This window comes from Ambystoma mexicanum, chromosome 3p (genome assembly GCF_040938575.1).
Source record: "Ambystoma mexicanum isolate Mex_15411 chromosome 3p, UKY_AmexF1_1, whole genome shotgun sequence".
In the NCBI taxonomy this organism is placed as follows: domain Eukaryota; kingdom Metazoa; phylum Chordata; class Amphibia; order Caudata; family Ambystomatidae; genus Ambystoma; species Ambystoma mexicanum.
In genome coordinates this window covers 801,665,846-801,691,906 of record NC_090925.1, presented here as the reverse complement: position 1 = coordinate 801,691,906, position 26,061 = coordinate 801,665,846, and the positions used below count along the sequence as shown (strand labels likewise).

Here is a 26,061-nt window from a genome sequence, read left to right as displayed (position 1 = left end):
CGTACTGCTGCTGGTTTTAGTAAGGTTGACTGTATTGATAGTTCCCTCCCTGTCTGCTGCAGCATTCCCACGAAAAGTGCCCCCACCTCCTGCACAACCAGCATTGCCCTTGGTTCCCCCGTATGGGCCCTGACCTCTGAATCCCCCTCACCTTGGTCCCCGGGACCCACCTCGTCATCTTGCGGATGTCTTCCTTTGCCCCTGGGGTCCCATGTATTGTTGCACTCCTCCCCTCTGTTCCGGCCCATTGTCCATCCACACCGCTGCCATTCTTGCCTGTGTGGCCACAGAGACACCGCCCTACTCTCCTATCTGCTCTGAGGGCGGTGCTGCTGTTACCGCCACGACCTTCAGTAACTTTGTCTGTACGAGTTTTGCTTCTTCAGCTAACCTCAACTTTCCTTTTATCTTTCTTTGATCCTCCTACAATGGCGTACTATGATGCTTTGAATCACAGGCCATCCTTTAGCTTCTATTCCCGCTATCTTGTCAAGGGCATTCTGTACTTCCTTTGGCAACCCTCTCTTTATAATAATATAGAATAGGGAGTGGACTGGTCCCACGCGGTGCCCATCTCTGCGCGCCACATCTCTTGGACCCGGAGAATGAACTGCGTAGCATCTTCCTTATCCCCCATAGTGCATTGCATCATGGAGTGTAAGTCGGGGTATCGGGGAAGGTTCTTCGCAGTGCATCCCAAACTTGAGCCTGAACATTAAGTGATGCCCTGTCATGGGTATCGTTACTTATAGTCACACCTGGATAACCTGCCTTCACCCATACTATTTCAGCCTGGTCACCTACTGCAGACACCAAGATGCTTTTAATATCTCCTATGGTGAGGGGCACCCCTGCAGTGTTTTTCTCAAAAGCATAGATCCATTTTCCCGCGCCTGCCGTGAGTGGGGGAGGGACTTGAGGAGGTTGTTTTTATTCATCTGTGCCCATGGGACATAGTGGGGCGGCCAGCTCCCTTGTGGATGAGGGGCATTTGTAGCTTTGATTTCGCCTTCCTACCTTACACTCTTGTTCCTTTCTTTTTTTCTAGGGCCATTCTCCCTATCCTGTTTCAGAGCCTTCCTTCCCATGCGTCTTCCACTCTAGGGGTGACCCACTGTACTTGCTGTATCCCTCCTACTGTACCCTCTTCTGCCTCATCAAAGTCGCTCCAATACTCCTCGTCCCTCACTGACCCCGCGTTCTCATATCCCAAACTATCAGTTTCCCCTTCTCGTTCTACTCGAACTTCCCATATGAGCGTGCTGTCAATTCGGAAAAGGAAATCTCCCGATTTCCATTCATCTTCTGGTATGGGAGGGGTGGCACTTAGGGGTCAGGACCCTCCCTCTGCTCCTTGTGTTGCTTCACATACAGCTCGCAATCGAGCCAATTCTGTGCGGGCGGAAGTTAATGCCACCACAAGGTCTCGGGTACTTACTCCAGGGTGGGCAGGGTGGGGCTGTGCTTGGTGTGGCTGGCGCACTTCCACCTGACACATAAATTGGATTTGAATACCCTTTTGCTGGTCTTGTGAGCAAGGGATAGATTTTCTTGGGCTCCTCCTCCCCCTTCTCCTTTTTGCCCACATTTCCTCCTGACATTGCTGCTGTTTCTGACCCCTTCTCCCTTTTATTTGTGGTTGGAGTCTCTCTGAACATCCTCCATGGATCTAATACATCCCTTCTATTTTGTAACTGTTTGCCTGTGTACTTTGCCGTTAGACACGTGGATAGGTTTTCTAAGGTTTCCTTATCAAAAGCCCCATCTTCTGGCCAGGCATGTGACTGTCCCTCCCCCTTTGTTTCTGTCACCCATTGACTGTGGTACTTTTGCTCACTATACAGGGGGAGGTATTTCCAAATGTGGGATAGCGGAGTCTCCATCCCCATGGCCAGTCCCTTTATGCTCAGGTATGGGGTTCCATTAATAATTGTAGGGGCCCTTCCCCCTTATCTCTGGCTCTTTACCTGGGACCTTTGTGTCTAGGAAATCAATAAGTGGCTGTCACCCACGTCTCAATCGTGTGTGTGTGTGTATGTGAAATAGTCAAACATATATGAACATGAAACCATTTTTTAACCAATGAAACAAATCACAACAAACAGAAAACACACAGCTAATCCCCCCTCTTTAGAGCAATATCTGCTTTCTCACCCACTCACATCAAATTTTGCCCCTCCTAGGCCTTCCTTTACACATATAAAACCATTGAAAATAACATCTTAAAACAACAAGTTAAAATAATAACCACTACTTTTTCCCCAAGCCCTCTACTTCTATGGGGCTCCTACTTTTATCTCCATATTTATTCTCTGCACTGGTCAAGGCAGTGCAACGTGGCGTCACCCTCTAGCCCCTCTCGGGGTAGGTTCCAGTATCTCCTCTTTATAGTCTCTGCACTTGTCTAATAAAAATAATAATGAATGGCCATATAAAAAACAAAGTGCTTTACTTCAAATAACCACCTAATTCATTCACATTCAATCACTGTGTGTTCTCTTCAATCACTCTGCTCTATATTTCCCCCCAAAACTCCACTATTTGTCGATCCTTGCAATCAGTTTGGGGATAATCCACAACGCCTGGGCCTCTCCCTGGGTCCGCACCAGGCTCTGTTAGGGAGATTTCTCACACAAGTGCTAAATTCCCTCTACCTTAGAGCCCTCCAGCTCTTTTGCTATATTTTGGGGCTTTGAACTTTTCCTTTTCAATGTGTTTTGCTTCTGTGTTCTTTGGTTGTGGAGTTTTAAAACAAGTCCAGTGGCATCTTTTTCAGTGCATCACACAGCACATTCAGTGCAGTGGCACAGGGATGTCGTTAACTTCCCATGGTTTAAATACCTTCTCTGGGACTGACCACCGTCTCCCATAGCCTGTAAAGTTATATTGACTTTACTAGTCTCTTTAAATTTACTGACCCAGCACACACGATCTTCCTATAGAGTGCTGGAGGGGTTTCTTAGCTTCCCCTGAGTCAAAACACTCATGTAACAGTAAGATGTTACCCTTTCCTACTTTAAATGGCTGGTGGCAGTGGTTTAGATCAAACTACCATGATTTTCTCCGACCGCTAACAACGGTAGCTAAAAATCGGGTCACCCATGTTTTTCAATATGGCGCTCAAGACCTAACTGTAAAAACAGACTCCGGTCATCTTTTTTCGCCATTTCTTTTAGGAACAGTCCTTCTTGTGTTTGTTTCTGCGCGCCAAACCAGGTTTGGTCCCTTTGTTCGTTGGCCTTTGGCGGGCTTCAGTGCTGAAGCCCTCTTCTGGCGCCTGAGTGTCTGGGATGGATAGGATGTGAGGAAGGTGCCCGAAACTCCCTGTGCTTAGTCTTCTAGGAGACCTGAATGCACTCTGGCGTGATTGGCCGGCTGGCTGTCCGGCAAGGACAGCCACTCTGCTGTTTGAGTGACAGCCAGGCTGGAATGAATGGGGGAAAAAGCAGGTCTCTGGGACTTGGAAAACAGAGTCGACCACTGGACTGAAAGAACCGAAGATGAGCTGAAGGAAAAGGAATGGTGCAACTCCTGGATGACCAGTGAAGCCCTGCTGCAGGTCCGAATTACCTGAAACTCCACCGACAGAGAAGCCCTTCAAGGTTAACTTCTTCCCTTCAGTTTGGTAGGAACAACCAACTCGCAAGCCACCTGGACACCGTCCCCATCTGGTCGAATTTTCATCAGAGTGCTGTTGAAAACCGGATACCCAGAGGGAAGGAAACCAGCTTGTGGACTTTAAGGCACTCGCACCTTAAACTAACGTCTTGCTACAGCTTTTGGCCTCATCCCTGGGCAGTGCAGGAACCTCCCAACGTCCTCCTTCTTGTCCCCACAACTGAATCTCAGGAACAGCGAGATCTGCTCGAACTGCCAGGAACAACTGCCTCAGCTACAGCTTTCTTCTGACAAGGTACTGTGCAAACGCGGTCCGTAAATATTTTTGGCCATCGAGAAAGTGCGTGAAACTTTCCTCAACTATGAAAGCTTGTCCATCCCTAAACATTCATCAAACTGTTCGCCTAGCCAAATTCTTCTAAACTCTGTGGCAAAGACTTAACCGTTATTTACCAGAACTGTGCTATCCTATACAAAAGACTCTGAACCATTGACTTTGGCCCAGGCCTATTGAGAAGAATTGCTGGTTGTATTTAACTGAAACCCTTTGCCCTGCCTACAAATGTATTTGGGCTATCTATTCTTATAACCTTGTCTTTTTATTTCTTTAATAAGTATCTGAAGTGCCATTTTGCTCCCACTTCATTTGAGCTAAACTTGTTCATTTATTTTTGTGGCTTATTAGTGTGTGATATTGAACTGCTTATGCTAGTGTAATGTTTTCGAACTGACTGAGTAAATAAATGCATATTCTTTTACCAAGAAACCTTGAGTAAGTGTATATTTGAATCACTGTATTTGTTGGTCCTTTGTGTAACTTGTTCTACTGTTCACTTAAACTCTTGAGAGAAGTCTGGCTGCTCAGCCATTGCTACCACTTTACTGTGTAGTACAGGCTTGTACCAAAGGTGAAATTGTGCTTACACTTGTAGTCCTAATTGCCTGTAGTGTTCCCAAAGGGTACTGCAGGTGATTCTGCCTAACAGGCTCCAAACTTGGGAATCTATCCCATTTCTTCAATCCATCTTCACGGTCTACGAATTACCCTTCTAGATGGGCTGCGCATGGTGGGAGTGCTTCTGTTGTTGCCATCACTCTCACTGTCGTCTGTGTCCACGTTTCCATCAGAGCCTGGCTGGATCTGATGAGTCCTCACAATCTGTTGACTCTTCTCTCATGCAAGTGTAATCCTTGACAACTGACTGGAAGAAAGATGAGTTTCTTGTGACTGTGCCAGTGGGGCTAGCTGCAGTTACCTCCCTTTCCTTATCTCTTCCTCTTACTTTCTTCTATGCACTTACTCTATCAGAATTGTCCCTGGACCTAGTATGATAGCAACATAGTATGTCTTCTCCCGCCCTCCTTCCCTTTACTTATTCCCCCCCTCCAGCACTATCTGAAATGTCATCAGGCCTAGTACGATAGTCGCTTGTTTTGTTCCTCACCTCCCTTTCTGCACCCTCACCTTTTGTTTTTCTGCAGATCTACCAGAAATGTCATCAAGCCTAGTACAGTAGTCGCCTGTCTGTTTCCATTTCCTTCCCACTCTCCCCCTCCCTTGTCTATGTCTTAGCTCTTCCACTATCTGAAATGTCATCAGGCCGAGTATGATAGTTAATTTCACATCCTTACTGTTCATGGCCTGTAAGAATGTCATTGTATTTTCCCTTGTTCCTTCCCTTCCCTTGCCTTGAAGCGCTTTGAAACAACTTGTGTATAGGCGCTATATGAATAAACTATCATATCAGAGTCTGGAACAAGCAAAGCATCACCACAGATTACAAAGTGTAGTACGAGTTGTATCCTGGCAGGCAATTAAACCAGGAAAGGGAATAATTGTAGTTAGTTCTGGCAGGCGACTATACCAGGATGAAAATTTAGATTGTACTGTGGTTGTGGTAAAAGGTTGGGGTGCAAAAGAAGTGTTACTTCCATCACCCTGTCTTGTTGAACCTGAACTGTGACATTTCAGAAAGTAATTGTTGAACCATCCTCAATACAGTGTTTCTTTTGAAGAAGGTGTATGCTGTGCTAACAAGTGCTTGGCCTTTTGAGAAAAGAACACTTGCATTTGATTTATGAATTTATGGTTTGGCGGAAAAGACTTGTTTTATCAAGCAGGAGGTTGTGCAAAATGAAACAATTGCTTTGATTTGTAAACAAGCTGTTGTAAACAAGATATTCACTTTGCTAGGTGAAAGGATATATTGAATGGAAAAGACTGCATGCTACATTGAATGGAACTTTGTTATTACCCAGAGTTTTCTTGAAACTGATTTGTTCCAGATATTCATGAATTGATCCAGGGGAAAGGAATGCAACCCATGTCACAAGGATTATTGTTCATGACTTTTGGGTTTGACTTGATACGTTGTTTTGTGGAATTGAAGACAGTAAAAACTTTGTATAATTTTGTTGTGCATATTAGCGTGAGGTTCATATCCTTTTTGGATACTTGGTCATTTTTCTTTAGCCTTAGTTTGTTAGGTAGGGATATCATTGTCTGGTCTGGGAAAGATAGGCATTTGTCTCACCCCTTTTTATTTGATAAAATGGCAATTTGTGAGAAAACTATACCTTTGTGTCTGTCTTGCATTTCTGACCCCCTCAGATGTGGTGTCAGGAATGGGATCAGAATCAATTAATACAAGTTGGGCAACCCTTAAATTTGAGAAACTTAGTAAAAGAGCCCCCAATCCAACCATTGCTACTGAAAAGTTTATAGGGTTGATATTTATAATAGTAGAGGCAAATTAATACAACCCGGAGACAGAGCATTAATGTCCACAGACTTGGTTCTTGTTCCTCCCCCTGGCATCCACATCAGATTCACCTCTAAGTCAGGTCTGGCCTGGCGCTATGGGTTAGACGTACTGCCGACAGTAATTGATCCTGATTATAGGCAGGGATATTAAAGTACTGATGCAAAATAACGGGGGAAAGCCCTATCAAATTAAAGCAGGAGAAAGATTAGCTCAAGAGAAATTGGAGAAAGTTTATTTTCCAAAACCTCAAGAAATAAAGAGCAATGACAAAACCGAGAGGGGAACTCAGGGATTTAGGGAAACAGATATAGAACCTCCTTTGTAGCCAGTGGTGAAACCTATCCCCAGTATTGAAGAAGAGATTATTACTGACCTAGCTTTTGCTCAAAGAAATGACCCTTTGGAAGCAGAACCCTTTCTCCTGGTAATAGAAGAAATAGCAGGGAAAAGACTGGACCATTTTTTTTCTAAAATCTGAATTATTGTATAGAGGAGATGAAGGACCAGCAGGTACACCCTGCACAAATGATGGTGGTACCTAAAAGACATACGAATATTGTTCTGGAGATAGTTTATTCTCATTTAATGGGAGATCATTTGGAGACCGCAAAAACTCAGGCCCAAATTGTGAACCTATTTTATTGGACGGAATTTATGCTGATATAATCCAGTCAAGGGCTTGATTGCGAATCCTGAGACGAAAGACAGTATTAAGGAGATCAGAGTGATCGACAGTATCAAAGACAGGAGAAAGGTCAAAGAGAATTAGGATAGAGGATATGTTGGAGTGCTTAGCAGAGGAAATGAAGTGCGAGACATTCATGAGAACAGTTTCTGTGGAGTGACAGGAGCGAAAACCTGCTTGCAGGGGAGCTTGAACGTCCTGGATGTCTATGAAATTGGTAAAACGGTTGAACACAAGGCTTTCAAGCACTTTAGAGAAGTGCGCAAGGAGAGACAGAGGACGAAAGTTAGCCAGTAGATTCGGGTCAGCCCCTTGCTTTTTTAGGAGAAGAATCTGTTTTGAAAATGGGGGGAAAGCAAGCGGAGTATAAGGACATGTTGAAGAGTTCAGCGAGGTGAGAGACCATTAAAGGGGCAATAGGCTTGCCTAGCTGAGGAGCAAGAAGGTCTGGTGGGGCACAAGAGGGGTTAGCCTGGAAGTTAGCAGAGGTAAATGACCAAAACAAAGAGGAGTTAATGTTTCATTGAGGGACAATGTGCTGCTGTCTTGTGGGTACTTAGAAAAGCTCTGTGATGTAAACCTACAGAAACATAAAACTATAACAAGCTCATTGAACACACACACACAAACACACACAATTTAGTTGGCAGATGTGCAAAGGGGAAATGTGTTACTTCCTCTGGCCTACTGCAATAAGATACATTGTTTTCTTAAAAACATGACTATTAAATGCAGATTTAAAATTAAAGTTTTGTGAGGGGTCAGAAATATGAGGTGGACAGATTTCTAAAGGTTTTTCATGAACTTCCTATTTATTAACACAAAACGGTTTGACAAAGGCCCCACTATCCCTACCCTGAAGAGAATTCCCCTGCCTATAAAAATAAACAAAGGAAACACTCTAAGAAAAGGTATCTGTCCTTCACACTTATACATGCAACATCATATTAAGGCAATTCCAACATAACAAAAGTCAAAGTTATATCCAACATAAACTCACTGTTTCTCCTTGTAACGTGGGTAATGTCCCCTTCCCTAAGCTTGAAGTAGGAATTTGTATCAACAGTTCAAAATTACAAAAGTTCCATTCTACAACAAAGTTCTGATAATAAGGTTCTTCTTACTTCAGTAGTCTCTCACTTGGATTTTCCAACAGTTCAAAAGAGGTGACAACTCTTTATCTCTCCACTTGTAGCAAAGAGTTACGCACAACTTCTTAGGAAACAAAACACTTCCAAAGTTCTACTTTAGCAACAGCACTATCTTGTCAGTATGATTTCATAAGATAATGTATTGGTCTTGCCACTAATTCTTCTTCACAGTAACCACAACACAGTACTTCAACAACTTCTACCTGGTCCACTCACCTACCAGGTCTACCACTACAAAGTACCTTGCCCTAGTATACTCGCCTGTCAGGACTACGATGGAAGTTTTTGTTACCTTTTAATATTGCTGTCTTTAGGTTTTGGCAATTACGTTGATCTTTGAAAATACAATTATAAGCTTATTGTTTGTTCCCACTGTTCTTATTCTGCCACTTTAGATGCTTTGTATCAGATTGGTATGCCTAGTTATTCTTAGTATGCCACTTTAGTTTCTTTACATTTGGTCAGTATTCAATATTCTCATTAGTGGCTAGCGGGCTATTACGGAGTGTTCTTGGGCCACAATATACTAGTGAAATCACTGGGTGCTGCAAACACGTCCGCTCGCTCTGCTGCCACTGCAGCTTCTGCTTCCTCTGCTTTTTTTTGCTATATGGTGAGCTGCTGCTTTCTGCTTCCCATGTCCCGTGCCCGTTGGGAGAGGAGCGTTCCTCGTTCCATGAGCACTCCGGTGCTCACCTGCCACCGGAGTGCAAGTTACTTTGGGGAAAGCTTTTTTGATTAACGCTTCCCGCTGCGCAACCTCTCCATACAAGGCTACCACGGGGAAGGCTTTCTGGAACAATGCTTCACACCGCGCATCCTCTACATACAAGGTTAAGGGTAGAAACCCTCACAAAACCGGCATCCCCTTCACAAATAGCAGTGGCTCCAACATCTATGCTTTCCTTCAATTTCTGCTGCCACTGCTTCTCCTGCTGGTCTGCACCTGAGGGGCCCCTTTATACTCCCTAGTCCCACTCAGATGTGGGTAATTAACTCTACTAGGCTGCACCTTGCAGTCCAGTGCCTCTGCATCACTCTTCCTCGTCTCAATATTTTGGGCAATGTGGTACTTGAAGTCTGCAATGTTCAAAATACCTTTTTCTTTCTGAGCATTGTTTTTAAAAGGGATTTATTTCATTTCCATTATTGACTACATTTTCAGGTGGAAATTTAAAATGAGTCAATGATTGTTTTGGAATCAGAGGAGAGTTAGTTTTATCAGAACATTTGATGGCAATCTTTTGATGTCCACATTTAACATTCTCTTGTTAGCTACAATAGTTCTTACCATAAGAGATGTGGGTATCTTCATGATTAGGAGTTTTATACCTAATAAATGATTGATCAGGACAGTTTTCGGAACCGCCATGATGAACAGCTTTGGAACAAGAAATCTCAATCTGACAACAAGCCATTAGATATTCTGGCATCACTGACATATCTTCCTCTGAGGACGACAAATACTGCGTCTCACCCAATGGACTGCTCCCAATCCCTTGGGGCCCTTCGCCTCCCAGGTGATCCTGCCAATCAATACCACCCCCACGGTTAGTATTAGGTAGCGTCTGCCTTCCCCTGGCCACCTGGGAGGAGACTTTAGGTAGGGCCTTTGTGAGGACTCTGCAGGATTCATCACGTTGGTGTGAAGATACAGTCAGGAAATAATGCAACAGAAGACTTCCTGGCAAAAAGGCACCTGTGTTAACCAAAACGTACTTAAGAATCCCTTGCACGAATACACATGCACATTAGATGCTGGATTATTTGGCACCAATGGAAACCCATTAGTGCTGGAAAATCAAACATAGCGGATAATCACACTTGCTGGATAACCAAAAGTCGGTTAACCGGCTGGGCAGAGAGTTGGAAAAGAGAGCAGAAAGGAGAGAAGATTAAGCTTCCTGGCCTTCTGTGCTTTTTCACGTCACTCTGTCTCCTAAAACCTTGGTTTTCAGGCTTGAAAATGTAGTTGTATTGTATTTTTGTAACCACAACGATACTATTACTGCCAAGAGGAGATGCTGCTTAAGGTAGGGGGCACAAATTCAAGTTTCAACTGACTAGCCATAAAAAAAGGTCACTTGCCTCCTCAATTATATACATACACATAGCACACCATTTCTTACTATCCAAAAGTCCTCTATCACTAGGCAATGACTAGTGGTGAGTTCACATTTTGCACCCTGTAAGTGTACTGGTTAATAAGGTGCCCCACAGGGACATCATTTAGGTGTGGCCGGGGGTCGCAACTGCGACCCTCGATGTCTCCCTTGCAAACCCTAAAAAAAAAAAAAGCAAAAAGTGAAGTCCTTTTTTTTTTTTTTTTTTTTTTTTAAAACTTTGGTTTTATTAGTAGTTTTTAGAAGGAAAAAACAAACGGCAACGCTGGGAGCGTTGTAATCATCACTTTTAACATTGTCATAAGACCCCCAGGTTCCCTCCCCCCCTCCCCCCCGCCCCAACTCCTCCCCTCCCCCCAGATCAGAGTCACTTCAAAAGTCGGACAGCTGGAGCCGTCATCGTAGCTCGTTGTACGTTGCCACAGAGGTATGCTATACTCTCACGTCCAAATTGGCTGGATGAGATCCGGTGTCTCCCGGGTCCTGGGCTACTCCCACATCCTTGATTGAAGCATTCCAAACCTACCCCCCGCCAACTCGCCAGAGTGTTCTCATGTTGTCAGTGGGGGTCCCAACCCCATGCCCCATAGACCCCATACCAGTTAACCTGAAAGGAGCCCAGTTCATTATTTACCATGGCCGTCAATTTGTCCATTAAGAACATGTTTTTGAGTTTCTTAAGCCAATCTTCTTTGGATGGGGTCTCTGGGCTCTTCCACCTTTGTGCAAGGGCCACTCTACCCGCTCGTAACATCGTCTCCCACATTCTTGGGTACCTATACAGTTCAGTGTCCTCCGGGGGGAGGCCCAGCAACATTGTTAGGGGGTTGAGTGGGATTAGTTCCTCGGTGACCTCGGCCATCCACCCCCGTACCTTCTCCCAGAACTCCTGCACCTTGGGGCAGGACCACCACATATGCCCCCTCGACCCCACTTGGCCACAGCCCCTTGGACACCTGGGGGACACTCCCGAAAACATCTTGGACAGTTTCAACGGGTCCCTGTGCCAGCCCTGTAAGATCTTGAAGTTGTGCTCCATGTCCGATGTAAATAGGTTCCCATGGAATGCTATCTTAAAGACTTTGGACCACGCCTCCTCTGTAAGTGGTTCTCCCGCCAGGTCGTCCCAAAACCCTCGAAACCCTCTTCTCCCCTCCAAGTTAACGGTGTTCAGTATTCGGTACATTTTGGAGACCGCCCCCTTCCTTGATGTGGCCGTGTCCAGAAGTTTTTCGAAGGGGGTCAGCTGTCTCCGTAGGTTCTGGCCCCATGATTGGTCGCAAAGGATGCCCTTCAGGCGCAGATATTCAAAGATTGAGAGGGACTCCCGCCCCAGTGCGTCTCGCAGGGCCTCGTATTCGAGGAACTCGCCCTCTTTGAACAGTTGTCCCGCCCATTCCAGACCCCCGTCCGACCAGGACTGGGCACTCCTGAAACCCCTGCTACCTATTTTGAGCGGGTGGCCCCAAAGCGAAGACATTGGAGAAGGCCATGTCGTGAGGTATGAGGTTGTGGGTCCCTCTTTCCAGATTGTCCAAAGTATTCCCAGGGTTGGGTGGGCTTTCAGTTTGCTAGGGATGAGTCTGCGCGGCAGCCACAGGAGGTCGCGCACTTTCAGAGGGTGGGCATCCATATCCTCAAGGTATGACCAGTAGGTGCCCATCCCCTCCTTCATGTGCTCCAGCAAGACCCGCAGCTGGGCGGCCCGGTAGTAAAGGAGAAAGTCCGGTAGTCCGAACCCGCCCTCCTCTCTGGGTAGTGTTAGGGTGGCCTTTCCTATCCTCGGGGCCCGCCCTTGCCATATGAACTCGCGGATTGCTTTTTGTAGATCGCGGAGCAACTGGGTGGGGACCTCCGTTGGGAGCGCGGTGAATAAATATAGTAATCTCGGCAGAACGTTCATCTTTATCGCTGTCATGCGCCCATACCAGGACAGAATCATACCATCCCATCTCCTCAGATCTGACGTAACCCCCGCCAAGGTAGGCCCATAGTTCACCGGGGCCAGTCTCGAGAGATCTCTAGTCAGGGTTACCCCCAAGTACCTGATGGAATCCCTCCCCACCGCAATCCCCGCACACCTGTCCCGGGGGTCTAACCTCGGGTCCTGGACCCTCATGGGTAGGAGCTTTGATTTTGCTGCATTTATTTTTAGTCCCGAGAACTGCCCGGAGGCTGTCATCAGACACAATAGGGGGGGGAGCGAGGAGCTGGGCTCCACCAAGTACGCTAGGATGTCGTCAGCAAACAGGGAGAGCTTGAACTCTACTTCTCCTCTTTTGATCCCTTTGATGTCGGGGTGGGCCCGGACCGCTATGGCCAGAGGTTCCATCGTCAGGACGTATATTAACGGAGAGAGTGGGCACCCCCTCGTGAGGGGGAATGAGTCGGTGAGTTCCCCGTTCACCTGCACTCTCGCTGTTGGGGCTCCATAGAGGGCGGAAACCCAGGTCCTGACGTGAGGCCCGAAGCCCATTCGACGGAGGAGGAGTTGCATGTACCTCCACTCGACCCTGTCGAATGCCTTCTCGGAGTCCAAGGAAAGTAAACTAGCCTCTAGGTCTGATTCCTGGGCATAGTGGATTAGGTCAATAGTCTTCCTGATATTATCTGAGCCCTGCCTGCCCTTCACGAACCCCACTTGATCCCCGTGTACTAATTTGGGCATTATCCCCTCTAACCGTTTACCCATCACCTTGGCTAAGATCTTAACATCTATATTTAAGAGGGAGATCGGGCGGTAGGAGGAGCAGTCAGTGGGGTCCTTTCCTTCCTTGGGCAGTACCACTATGATGGCTCTCATCATCGTTTCCGGCAGGGTGCCCCCCTCCAGTACTGCATTGAACACCCTCGCCAGGTGTGTGGCCAAAATGGACCGGAACCTCTTATAGAAGAGTACTGAGAACCCATCTTCCCCCGGGGACGTTCCCGCCTTCATCCCACCGATTGCATTCTCCACCTCCTCCTCTGTGACCCCTCCCTCTAGACCTTCTGCCATTTCACCTGTCAGGGACGGGATCTGGATGGAGTCCAGAAACTCCTCAATCTGAGTGTCTTCCCCGGCATATTCTGACGAGTATAGTTGTTCATAGTAGCGTCGGAAGGCTGCTCCTATGACTGGGGTGCTATGGTCTAGTGAGCCCTGTTCGTTTCTGATCGCCCTCACCATTCTGCTTCTCTGGACCTCTCTGAGTTTCCAGGCCAGGATTTTATCGGCTCTATCCCCCTTCTCATAATATTTTTGTTTCACTAGCTGGAGGTTGCGCTCAGTTTTATGCAACAAGAGATCTTTCAATTGCAGTTTGTAATTTTCTAAGGCAGTGATCTGTTCCATAGCCAAGGGTGCCTCCGGGGGGCCTCCCGGCTGGAGCTGTGCGATCTTTTCCCTAAGGGATTTTTCTTGGGCCTCCCTTTCCCTTTTTTTCTGAGCCCCCATTCTTATAAGAACCCCGTGTAAGGTCGCCTTGAAGGCGTCCCACAGCACGTGCGCACCCACCTCGCCATTGTCGTTCAGCTTGAAGTATTCCATAATGGCGTCCTGCACTTCCTGCGCCAGGACGTCGTCCTTCAGCAGGGAGTCGTTGCACTTCCATCGCCCTTTTCTGCCACCTCGCCATTCCCCTGTAATGGTGGTACGGACCAGGTCATGGTCGGACCAGGGGACCGGGTCAACCTCATAGCCAGAGACATATGGGCACAGGGACTCGTCTACCAGGATGTAGTCTATTCGGGAGTATGATGTGTGGATTGTAGAATAGTACGTGAAGGAGGGGTGTTCTGCCCTAGGGGTCGGGATGGTGTCCACTAGGCCCAGCTCCGTGTTCACCCTTTGGAAGGAGCGGGCCATCATTTCGTCTGCAGCCCTGGTGGGTTGGGATTCCAAGCGTTTCCTATCAACTTTCGGGTCCAGGACCATGTTAAAGTCCCCCCCCACCACCATTAGCCCGCGTACGAATAATTTCAATCTGTCCTTCACTCCCTCCCAAAATTGCGTCTGGCCTTCATTGGGGCTGTACACAACTGCAAGTGTTAAAGGGGAGCCCCGCAGGGAGCCCCTCGTCAGCAGGAATCGTCCCTCTGGGTCTTTCAGTGAGGCTTCTACTTCAAAGCCAATGTCCCTCGCTAGCACTATGGCCACCCCCCTTTTCTTGGTCTTGTGGGAGGCGCTGAGGACTTCCCCAATCCCCCCCCCCGTAGCTTTGGTTCTTTCCCCTTCGCCCAGTGCGTCTCCTGAAGGAAAAGCACGTCTAGTTTAGCCCTCCTGAATTCCCTGCAGACCAGGGATCTTTTGGTGGGGGTGTTCAGTCCCCTCACGTTAAGGGAGCCCACGCCCAGGGTAGGCAGATCCTCAGCCATTGTCTAAGAATAACCAGCTACTGGATAGCTGACTCGTGGCACTTTCCTTATCCGGCTCATTTCGTGTTATCCTCTGATCTCCCATTTCCCTTCCCCCCCTCCCCCCCAGGTGGTCCTGTAACCTTTCCCCAACTGACCCCTGGTCCCCCCTGTGAACGTAACAACATCAACAAACCCCCTACCCCCCTCCCCCCACCCCGGCGTCCAGCCAAATAGTTCTACCATTGTTGGTAACTGGCCGGACCACCAGCCTACCGCCTCCTGCTGGGTGAATATCCAAATTAGAGCCTCCATGAGCCCCCCTACCCCCTCTCTCCCCCCCCTCAATGTAACTCTCGTACTTGCTGTTCCGGGAGGATCCACACAAGTTCGGACCCCATGGTCCTGGAGCACGGCCTGTCTGCGGGCCGGAACAGATGGTGAGTCCCCGTGATGAATTCTTTACACGGTTCCCCCGAGGCTGATGACGCCTGCCGTGAGATGCCTCAGCTCCCTTCCTCGCCCGGGTCCGACAGTCCCGCTCCACCCTGGCCGGGTTCCGTGTCATTCCTGTCCGTTGATGGGGACGGAGGGTTCAATTTTTTAAATTTCCGTGGGCCAGTCTTTTTTCTCCTCTCTCCTCGTGACCGGCGCGCTCTGGCTTCATCCGCGGCGAACCCGGAGGGTTCCCTCCGCGGGGTCGGGTCCGTTGCGTATTCCTGTATTGCTCCCCTTATATCTTCCTCTGTAATCAGGTTCACTCGTTGGCCTTCGTATTCAAACATGAGGGAGAAGGGGAACCCCCATCTGTAGCGCACCCCCTTTGTTTTCAGCATCTGGGTCAGCGGGCGGCACATCCTCCGTTTGGCCAGCGTGTATGATGAGAGGTCCTGGAAAATGGCCACCTGAGCGTTGTTATAGGTTATCTCCCGGGATTTCCTGGCCTCCTCTAGGACCTTTGCTTTTTCAGTGTAGTAGTGGAAGCGGACCAGAATTGACCGGGGGCCCCCAGCTCTTCCCCCCGCTCTATGGATCCGATCAAACGTCGGTTCGGTTGTCATCTCATCCGAGAAGAGGAGGGTAATGATGTCCCTCACTACCCTGGTCAAGTCTCTTTCCGTCTCCCCCTCCGACTCCAGCACCCCGAAAATTCTGAGGTTGTTCCTCCGCTCTCTATTTTCAAAGTCGTCCATTTGTCTTGCCCTCTCCTCATCTCTTTTTTCCAGGGCCGTTAGTCTCAGGGCCGTGTCCAGCTCCTGGGTCGCTGCTGAGGACTGGTTGGACTCTAGTTGTGACAGTCTATCCTCGACTTTGTCCACTCTGCGGTCCATGTTTTCCATTTTTTGGGCGATGTCTGCCCGCATGTCCCTAATCTCCTGCAAGACCGAGGCAAAGCCCTTTTCCATGGTGAGGGTGGGCAGGGGTGGGGTCTCGGAATGAGACATGCCGGCCCGTCGGTCTGGGTCGCTGTTCACCCTGCTGGTGTCTTGGTAGCGGTACTCCTGGAGGGTATGGCGCCAACTCATTCGGTCCTCCTGCTTCTCCCCTCCGCTGGTGCGCCCCTGGGGGCAAGGGACAGAGCCCGGTCGGGGGACGCGCTCTCTCTCCTTCCGGTGTGGCCCTCTGTGGGGGGCCTCTCGTGGGCGGGCACTCGCCCCACCGACTTCCGGTGGGGGCCTCACACCCCCTCCCCCCCTTGTGTCCTCTGTCTTTTGTAGCAGTTCTTAGGGTGGGGGGGAGCGGCCATGGCTGTCCACTAGCGGTTTGTTGGGGGGCTCTCAGGCGCGATTCCTCCAGCGAGAGCCCCCAGGCGGGCACTCGCCCTCGGATAGGGCCCAGGGGCCTCCACCTAGGAAAGTGATGGGCTCGAGGATACTCTCCTCCAAAAGATTTGTGACCCCTCCAGGGCTGGGGGCGTTTCCCCCCGCGTCTTCCCGACTTCTTTTCACTTCTTTTTTTTTTTTTTTTTTTGGGGTGGGGGCCCGACCGGGGGGGGGCGGGGCCGACTCGCCCCTCCGAGCCCACCGATGCGTCCCGCGGCTGGTCCCCCGGGGTCCTTGAGGGTTGCGTGGGGGCTGGGGTGGGCTCCCCCCCACCTACCTCGGCACCAAGTTCGGGAGCGCGGGCAAGCCGCCTCTCCCTAAGCGGGTCGTGGCCCGCGTTTCTCCCAGCTCCTCAGCGGGGGACTTCCCCTCTGCGACGGCTCCTCGGTAGGGTGCTGCAGGGGTGTCGCCGGCGGGTCTTCTGCCGGGGCGCCGGCGCGCTCCGTGTTCGGGGAGGAGAGGGGGTCGTGCGCGCCTCCGAATACAGGCCGCCACTTCCCCTCTCGATGGTTGAGACGCTGCCTGGGGCTCTCCGGGGCTCCTCCCTTCGGGCCGCGGAGCTCGTTCTCGGGCCCCCGGGGGTCCCCCGATGCCGCTCTTTCGCCTCGGGGGGCACCCGAGGTTCACGGGTTCCGTGGGCCGTGGATCTCCCGTGGGGGGGTTGCGGGGGGGGCTCAATCCCTCTGCGTGTCCCAGTTACGGCGGGAGCGGCGTGTTCAGGCTGCCATTGCCTGTGCGCCCCCTGGTGGCCTCCTTTTTTTTTTTTTTTTAAATGCAAGCTCCTGGGCTGTGGCCAGTGCCATGTGGCTTTTTGCGTCTGGACTGGCTGGCTTTCTTGTTCAGGCCCCTTAAAAAATAAAAAGAGAAAAGGAGTTCGACAAGTCTAACACTTTCAGCAGTGACCCTAAATAAGAAAGAAAAGGAATACCAAATAATGTGCCTTTCTGAAATTCTATACAATAATGACTAGACTCATTGAAGGTTTATTTCAGGCACACTTCAGGGGGTGAGTCACTGATTTAGTCTGTTCTTAAACACCTCCACTCAGCCTTTCATCCTTCTGAGGTCGATAAATGAGTACCAACAAAGGTTGGGTGATATTGTATGTATATTTTTCTACATAAAGCGTTTAAGTGTAAGTGCTATATAACACATCACTATCATTTGGACATGGACGTCTGCTTGCATTCACAGTAATTTGGTAATATGGGCCTATACACACCGATCTTAATGATACAAATGGTGATCCATTCTTGTATGAAATGTATATTACATTATAGTGATATCGTAACCATATATTTCATAGTATACTTAGGAACAATGCTATGTGATGCAATTTCCTGTTCTGTCAGGGGGTGAAAGGTTGTGTTCCCTCGCTTCCCGCAATATCATTTTAGGGTGGGGTCAAATGACATTACTTCCTGTGATGTCATCAGAGGTCAAGGGTCATGTGATGTCACTTCCGCGATCCCTGGCATTTTGGTGAAATGACGTCCCCGTTGCCCGATAACAAAGCTTCTCCTGAATTAATGTATCTATTTGCAAGTTTAATATAGCACATGGAAATCGGAAATCGTTATTGATCTCCTCTCAGCCAATCACAATTTTTAGAGTGCAGTCAATAACTACTGATATTGACTATCTTCAGACTCAGACAGGAAAAATAATGTAAATTCGAGGCAAGGTTTTGTTTCAACAAGACAATTCCTCTCTTCGAGTACCTTTCTTTGCTGTAAAATGATATTTAACACACGAAAGAGAAGGCTAAAACATTGAAAAATGCTTCATTTTTCTTACAGAGAAACGGTTTACTTTTACATGGCACATAATGCATGCTCGTGTTAAACCTGTTCCAGTTCAACAAATTTGCATTTAAAATGCTTAACTTTTGAAGACAATCATGGTGTTTAAATACTACAAAATAAAAACACATTTAGTTTACTAACTATTTGTCTACCTACTTTACTCACTCTTAAAGCATAATATTGTACTTCACCATGAACACTCCAAAACATGTATTGCTACTACCACAGTGGACGAATAGCCTTATAGACCTTGTTTCGGGCCATAACTTGGTGGCGGGTCATTATCCCAGGATAACGACCCTTCCCTCAGTCTATAAAGCTTTTTTATTTGGGAATCTGAGGCTATATATGGTATATGACGGCAGCAGCTGCAGATGCAGCGTTATACCTTCATTTATGGTGTCTATGGTAGACATATGATGGCATTATGTTTGAGGCTGCGCTTGACAGGACTGCCATAATGTATTGGCTTTGCAAATGCTTGCTTTACTAAGTTCCACTGAAAGGCAGTCCCAAAGAAAATAACAATATTTTGGTCAATAGAAGAGTGCCCAATGCCTCATAAAAATGCCATAGAAGTGAGGTGCATGAAGAAATGGATGGTAGGTAATGGTGTTGATGGTGGGAATCAGGCGGGAACGTGAGGGATGTGGCTACAAGTCTCGCTTTCTTGATTAAAGTTCTTATATATCTATAAATGAATACACAGGGTGTTAGTTTTGTCATGTCTTAACTTTGTCTTTTGTATACCTCTGGCCTGAGACAGAAGTGGCTGATCTAATACAGAGAAGCAGGATTTAAAAAACATGTATTTTTGTATGTTTTGTATCTGTCTTATCCTTTCCCATTGCCTATTTTTCTGTATTTCCTTTTCTCATTTTAGTCCATAAATTCCTTTGTCAGCTCACAGATATGTTATTTTGCCTCTGATCTTGTGGGTTTTACATTACCACTGCCCTCTTCGCCCTAACAGTCCTTATAGGCTTTTAGTTTGGTTTTGAACAAATCGGTGTGGACTGTTTCTCGATGTCCGGGGGAAGAGAAGCAAGTGGAGCAAGAAGAGAGAAGGACCGGAAGCACAGCGAGGGCCCGAAGCCACAAGGGTAGTCGAAGAGGCAGAGCAGATATTACGAGAAGGCGTATAGAGGAGGATAGATTCAGTGGTGCCTTACCGTGGGTAGATGTCAAGACTTGATGGTCGTGTAGCCGATGAAACCTCCGTCCCCAAGTACCACTCGAGCAAACAAGAAATTACTGCCCGAGCGGTCCTTGAGGCCACAGGTGGTGGATTTTCGTCAGCCGGAACCAGGAATGCCGGAAGATGCCCCCTATAACCACTGTAAGGCAAACACGAAGTTAGGTCATAAACACAGAACCCCAGACTTGTATATGAATATGTAATAAGTCTACAATAGGGCTTACCCTTAGGAATTGGTCGGGACTTAATAATGGTGTAAGGATGTTTGTCGGAGGCGGCCGGCAAGCGTGACGACCAGATGACAGTTTGTTAAAGCACTTAGTAGGAATGAAATCACCACCTTAGGTAGAAGCCAGAAAACGTAAGTCAATCAGTTGAAAAGTGCGTAATCCAAGAACAAAGTTCATAACAAAAGGGCAATCCAATAGCAATCCAGGGACGGAAATGTGATCGAATCCAGGAAAAAAATAGTTCCAAACAAAGGTTCCGTGAAGGAAGAAGCCAAATCAGAGTCCAAGATCAATCCGAGGTCAGTGGTAGTAGTCTGTAATCCGTAATGCGCCCAACAGGATCAGATGTGAAGCGCTGGAGGGCAGTCAGCGTGTCCCTTTTGAATGCTGACTAATGATCATGTGACTCTCATCATCCGTCACGTGATCGAACGTGCTGAAGGACGAGCTCTCAGGTGCCGGCAACGGAGACGTTGTAGAATGCCCGTGGCGCGTCTCCATGGCAACTGCCAACGCCGGAATGGAAACCAACGCTGAGATGGCAAGAACCGGTGTCGCTGACCTTGTCCCATTCCTTGCCGGTAGGCCTGCAGGGGAGAGTATGTCCTGGCATGTATTTTGGTGGTGATAGTGGGGGCTGGATTATGAGATGTGTCCATGGAACGAGTGGATGAAGGTGGGGGCGTGACAGAGCCCCCCCCTCAAGGGCCCACGACCCAGTGGGCTAGAAGGGTTCTCCCGATGGAACCTGGCCACCAACAACGGGGCATGTACATCAGAAGAAGGGACCCAGGACCTCTCCTCAGGACCATAACCCAACCAGTCCACCAAGTATTGTAATCTCCCTCTAACAACCCGGGATCCCAGAATAGCGCTAACCTCATATTCCTCTTGGGAAATCACAGGGACAGGACCAGGAGCGGGAGCAATGCGTGTATCATCAGGACAAGGCTTGAGGAGAGATGTGTGAAAAACGGGGTGTAATTTCCATGAAGCGGGGACGTCAAGTCTATAGACCACTGGGTTCAGGACCTTGGAAACCCTATACGGGCCGACAAAACGAGGCAGCAGTTTATGACAACCCGGTATATGGAGGTGCCGTGTAGACAACCATACCCGGTCGCTTTGCTTGTATGACGGGGCCTCTTTCCTTTTTTTGTTAGCGGCGGTACTCATAGACACCTGGGCCTCCTGGAGATGGACAAGGGTTTGAGCATGGATGGATGCAAGATCTCTGACACAATCATTTGCCGCAGGGGTACTGGTACACAATACAGGGGCATTGGCAAGATTCGAATCAGAAAAGGGTAAAGTACGTGGATGTTGGCCATAGAGCGAAAAAAACAGGGAAAACCCAGTGGACGAGTGCAGGGCGTTGTTATATGCAAATTCCGCAAAATGAAGAGACTCAAGCCAGGTATTCTGGAATTGCAAAGTTAAGCACCTTAAGTACTGTTCCAAGACCTGGTTTACTCTCTCAGTTTGGCCGTCGCTTTCTGGATGGTAAGCTGAAGAGAAGCGGGCATCTATACCTAGTAGTTTGGTAAGAGCCAACCAGAAACGTGAGGTGAACTGAGACCCCCTGTCTGACACAATGACACTTGGCAAACCGAACAGACAGAAAACAGATTCAAAGAACATTCGAGCCAATGAGGGAGCAGTAGGAATGCCTTTACATGGTAAAAAACGGGCCATTTTTGTGTATGAGTCTACTACCCCCCAAATTGTGTCATAGCCTTGTATTCGTGGTAGATCAGTTATCAGGTCCATGGACACCGTATGCCATGTTTTCGGGGGTATGGGCAATGGTTGTAGCAGTCCCAGTGGACGACCCTTCCGAGTCTTGCATTGTGCGCATATAGAGCAGGTGTTAACATATGTCTCCACGTCTCGCCGCATCGATGGCCACCAGCACCATTGTTTCAACAACTCCAGAGTACGTCGCTGATCTGGGTGGCCATTGATAGGAGCATTGTGGGACCACTCTAAGGCCTGGTTGCGAGAGTCACTGGTGGGGAGGAACAGTTTTCCTTGAACAAAAGGCAACCCATCCTGCATAATGGTATCCCAATCATCCAATACTTGGGGATGTTGTATAACCCATTGACGTATAGCCGTTATCACAGGCGGAGATGGAGTACAGTTACAAACAACATGGCCTTTACCTAGGAGAGTTTTGGGATATGAAGGGAGAGGTATCCCCCCAGGTGAACGGGACAAAGCATCCGCTTTACCATGTGACAACCCCGGTCTGTGTTTGACAAGGAAGTCGTATGCAGCAAAAAAGAGGTGCCAACGAACTTGTCTACTATTGGCGCATTTCAGAGACACTAGGTCCTGTACGTTTTTATGGTCTGTGTAGACGATGGTCTTATGTTTTGCCCCTAGAAGATGGTGTCTCCAGACCAAAAAGGCGGCTCTGATGGCCAGGAGCTCCTTTTCAGTGACCGTATAGTGAGTTTCGGTCGGTGTGAATTTCCTGGAATGGTAGGCCACCGGGTGTAGTGCTCCGGTGGTAGGACAAGGCTGAGATAGGATGGCCCCTAATGCAAAGGAAGAAGCATCTGCTTCTACGATATACGGAAGCTCTGGGTCAGGATGCTGCAGGACTGGGGCCGTGGTGAACGAGGTTTTAAGGGAATCGAAGGCTGCTTGATGTGCATCGGTCCATATAAATGGCACTGCAGGACTGGTCAATGCGGTTAATGGTGCCACAATGGAGGAAAAATTTGCAATGAACCTCCGGTAAAAATTTGCGAACCCTAGAAAGGATTGTGAATCGAGCTCGTCTTGTCCCCCATACTCAAGGACGAGCTTTCTGAAAACCCGAGGACTTGTTCTTCGGGCGTCTTGGGCACTCTTTGACGAAATGACCACTGAGTCCACAGTAGAAGCATGCGTTGTCGGTTCTCCGACGCTCCCTTTCAGCCCGAGTGATGGGACTTCGTAGACCACCTATTTGCATGGGTTCACTTGCACCATCCGGCGGAGAGGACAAGGGTTTACTTGAAAAACCTGATTCCGCCCGACGTTCGGTCTTCCGAGCGTCTACCTGAAGAGTTAGGTCTACTAGTTCGGGATATGCATCAGGAAGGGAAGGGATGACAGAAAGAGCGTCCTTCATAGCATTACACAGACCTTTGTAAAATACCACAGCTTTCTTGTTTTCAGGCCATGAAGTCTCAGCTGACAATTGGTTGAAGCGTGTGATGTATTCTATTAAGGTTTGTCTGCCTTGGGATAGTTCTAGGAGCTCTAGATCCCGGGACTGGGCTTTGTACCTGGTATCGAATACTTTGGCCAACTTGCTCACCAGGAGATCAAAATCGTAAAGGGCTGGGTGGTTGTTCTCAAGAAAAGGATTAGCCCAGGTAGCTGCAACCCCGGTCAAATGGGATAGCAAAAAGGCAGCTTTTGTGGTGGAATCATGGAACACCAGTGGTCGGCAAAGGAAGTGAAGTTTACACTGATTAATAAAAGTGCAATATTTTCTAGGATCTCCCTGGAACTTCTCAGGAGGTGCCAATGGAAACTGAGTAGGTAACACCACGGGAGTAGGTGGTGTAGGAGGTACAGAGGGACCCAGTGTTGGTGTTGCCTGATCGCCAAATTCGGCATCTGCCGGTAAAGGGTTGCGGGTACTTTGGATATTATCTAAGCGATGATGTATCGCGTTTGTGGCAGCCGCCACTTCGGTTCTAAGAGATGCAACAGCTTGCATTAGAGCAGCCACAGGGTCCCCGGCAGTGGGTTCCATCGTCTGGACGACCAAAAAAGGGCTTCACAGTCTGTCAAGACTTGATGGTCGTGTAGCCGATGAAACCTCCGTCCCCAAGTACCACTCGAGCAAACAAGAAATTACTGCCCGAGCGGTCCTTGAGGCCACAGGTGGTGGATTTTCTTCAGCCGGAACCAGGAATGCCGGAAGATGCCCCCTATGACCACTGTAAGGCAAACACGAAGTTAGGTCAGAAACACAGAACCCCAGACTTGAATATGAATATGTAATAAGTCTACAATGGGGCTTACCCTTAGGAGTTGGTCGGGACTAAATAATGGTGTAAGGATGTTTGTCGGAGGCGGCCGGCAAGGGTGACGACCAGATGACAGTTTGGTAAAGCACTTAGTAGGAATGAAATCACCACCTTACGTAGAAGCCAGAAAACGTAAGTCAATCAGTTGAAACGTGCGTAATCCAAGAACAGAGTTCATGACAAAAGGGCAATCCAATAGCAATCCAGGGACGGAAATGTGGTCGAATCCAGGAAAAAATAGTTCCAAACAAAGGTACCGTGAAGGAAGAAGCCAAATCAGAGTACAAGATCAATCCGAGGTCAGTGGTAGTAGTCTGTAATCCGTAATGCGCCCAACAGGATCAGCTGTGAAGCGCTGGAGGGCAGTCAGCGCGTCCCTTTTGAACGCTGACTAATGATCACGTGACTCATCATCCGTCACGTGATCGAACGTGCTGAAGGAGGAGCTCTCAGGTGCCGGCAACGGAGACATTGTAGAATGCCCGTGGTGCGTCTCCATGGCAACTGCCAACGCCGGAATGGAAACCAACGCTGAGATGGCAAGAACCGGCGTTGCTGACCTTGTCCCATTCCTTGCCGGTAGGCCTGCAGGGGAGAGTATGTCCTGGCATGTATTTTGGTGGTGATAGTGGGGGCTGGATTATGAGATGTGTCCATGGAACGCATGGATGAAGGTGGGGGCGTGACAGTAGATTTGTGAACCAGAAGAAGACATTTGAATCTGGCCCTGTTTTGCATAGTCAGCCATTCAGCCTGGTGACGGTAAGATGAAGTAGGTGTGAAGTGAGCAAAGAGAGTCCTGGTAGTGTAGTTAATGATCTTGTTGAGAGGACAGAAAGCATAGTTGGGAGAACAAACAGGATGCTGGCACAGTAGTCCAGTTTAGAGAAGACAAGAGTGGTTAAGAGATGCTTGGCAGTGTTGAAAAGTAGGAGGTGCCTGCTTTCCTAATATTTAGGAGGTTGAAATGAGCTGCTGTTCCAGTTTTGGAGATGAAAGTAGAGAAGGCGTGAGAAGGGTTATGGATGACACAGAGGTTTCTAGCTGAAGAACAGTAGGGGAGAAAGTCAGGTGGGAACTGGATAGGCAGAGGATGAGATAAGAGAGCTTTTGGAAGGCTAAAGAGCACCACTGTTTTGGTAGAGTTTCATATCAGAGAATGCAAAGGCATCCAATATTTAATGGCAGAGAGACAGTTGGACATTTATTGTAAAAGCGATCAGAGGAGAGTTCAGGAACAGAGAAGAGTTGGTTGAGCACAATACACCCATGTCACTATCCTGTTCTTGCAACATGCGTACATCAATTCAGTTGCGTGCATGGGTTGTGTGGCCTCATGTATTAGGAGTTCCCCATGTGGCTGAGGACAGCCCAGAGGGTCTCATCTGCTTCACAGCATCTTCATTGTCTTCAGTGCATGCATCTCTGCTAAGGTATTGCTAACAGCTGGTGCTCCCTCTTCTGCTGTCAGGGCAAAAGACATTGGTTTGTTTTGCAAGCACGGGGGGAGCGTCATCTTCGTGCTCCTTCCTCTCACTCCCAGCAGATAGAATAGCTCAGACCAATTAGACCTTTACTTAGATGAAATGTATCAACTTGTAGTGATAGGTTCAAATCTGGTCAGGACCTGCACGCTCCTCTGTACTTCTGGCGTTACTAGGTTTTCTCTTTTGGACAGCACTTAGAAGCCGGACGATTCTGGAATGAAGAGCTATAACAGAAAACATATTATTGCCTACAATTGCAAGCCTCCATCAATTTCTATCCATTAATTACGATGTCTTGTGAGTGGAAGACGGTATGGAGGTGCAGGGGACATGGTTGCTATCATTTAAATTGCACCCTGGGATTGACTACACTGTACTGTATGGTTTGACTTTGGCTTCAGTAATATTATCTGGTTACAGAATATTTTTGCAAACTAGTTTACCATTTTTGCTTTTATGAAATTGGTCCTTTAGTTCTACTTGTTGAAACAGCAGGTCTGTGGGTTGGACTGTTGAAAGCTATCTTTAAGGCCCCCCAGCATTTCTCCCTTTTTTCAAGTTCAGGCTCCTCTGTTGCACAAAGGCAAAACCTCAGCCATGTTTTTGGGGCACTTGTCACCCACCAGTGGAGTGTGTTGAATCTCCAGAAGCTTACTACATGCTGGTGACCGCTATAGGGTATCTGCTTGGTGATGTTTTCTGGTGACAGATACAAGGCCAATGGGAGAGGAATTCAGAAGAATGCCCTCAGCCCTTGTAGTAGGGTACCACCCAGCGGTCTGGACGCAATGCTCAATGGCTGCTGGT

The 26,061-nt window shown here is 48.2% G+C and overlaps 1 protein-coding gene across 1 annotated transcript in view; it reads left to right on the top strand.

Moving 5' to 3' along the window:
- The window catches only part of LOC138580901 (gastrula zinc finger protein XlCGF57.1-like), a 314,301-nt gene that overhangs the window by 284,982 nt on the left and 3,258 nt on the right, over positions 1 to 26,061 (top strand). The gene's annotated exons all lie outside the window — the stretch shown is intronic.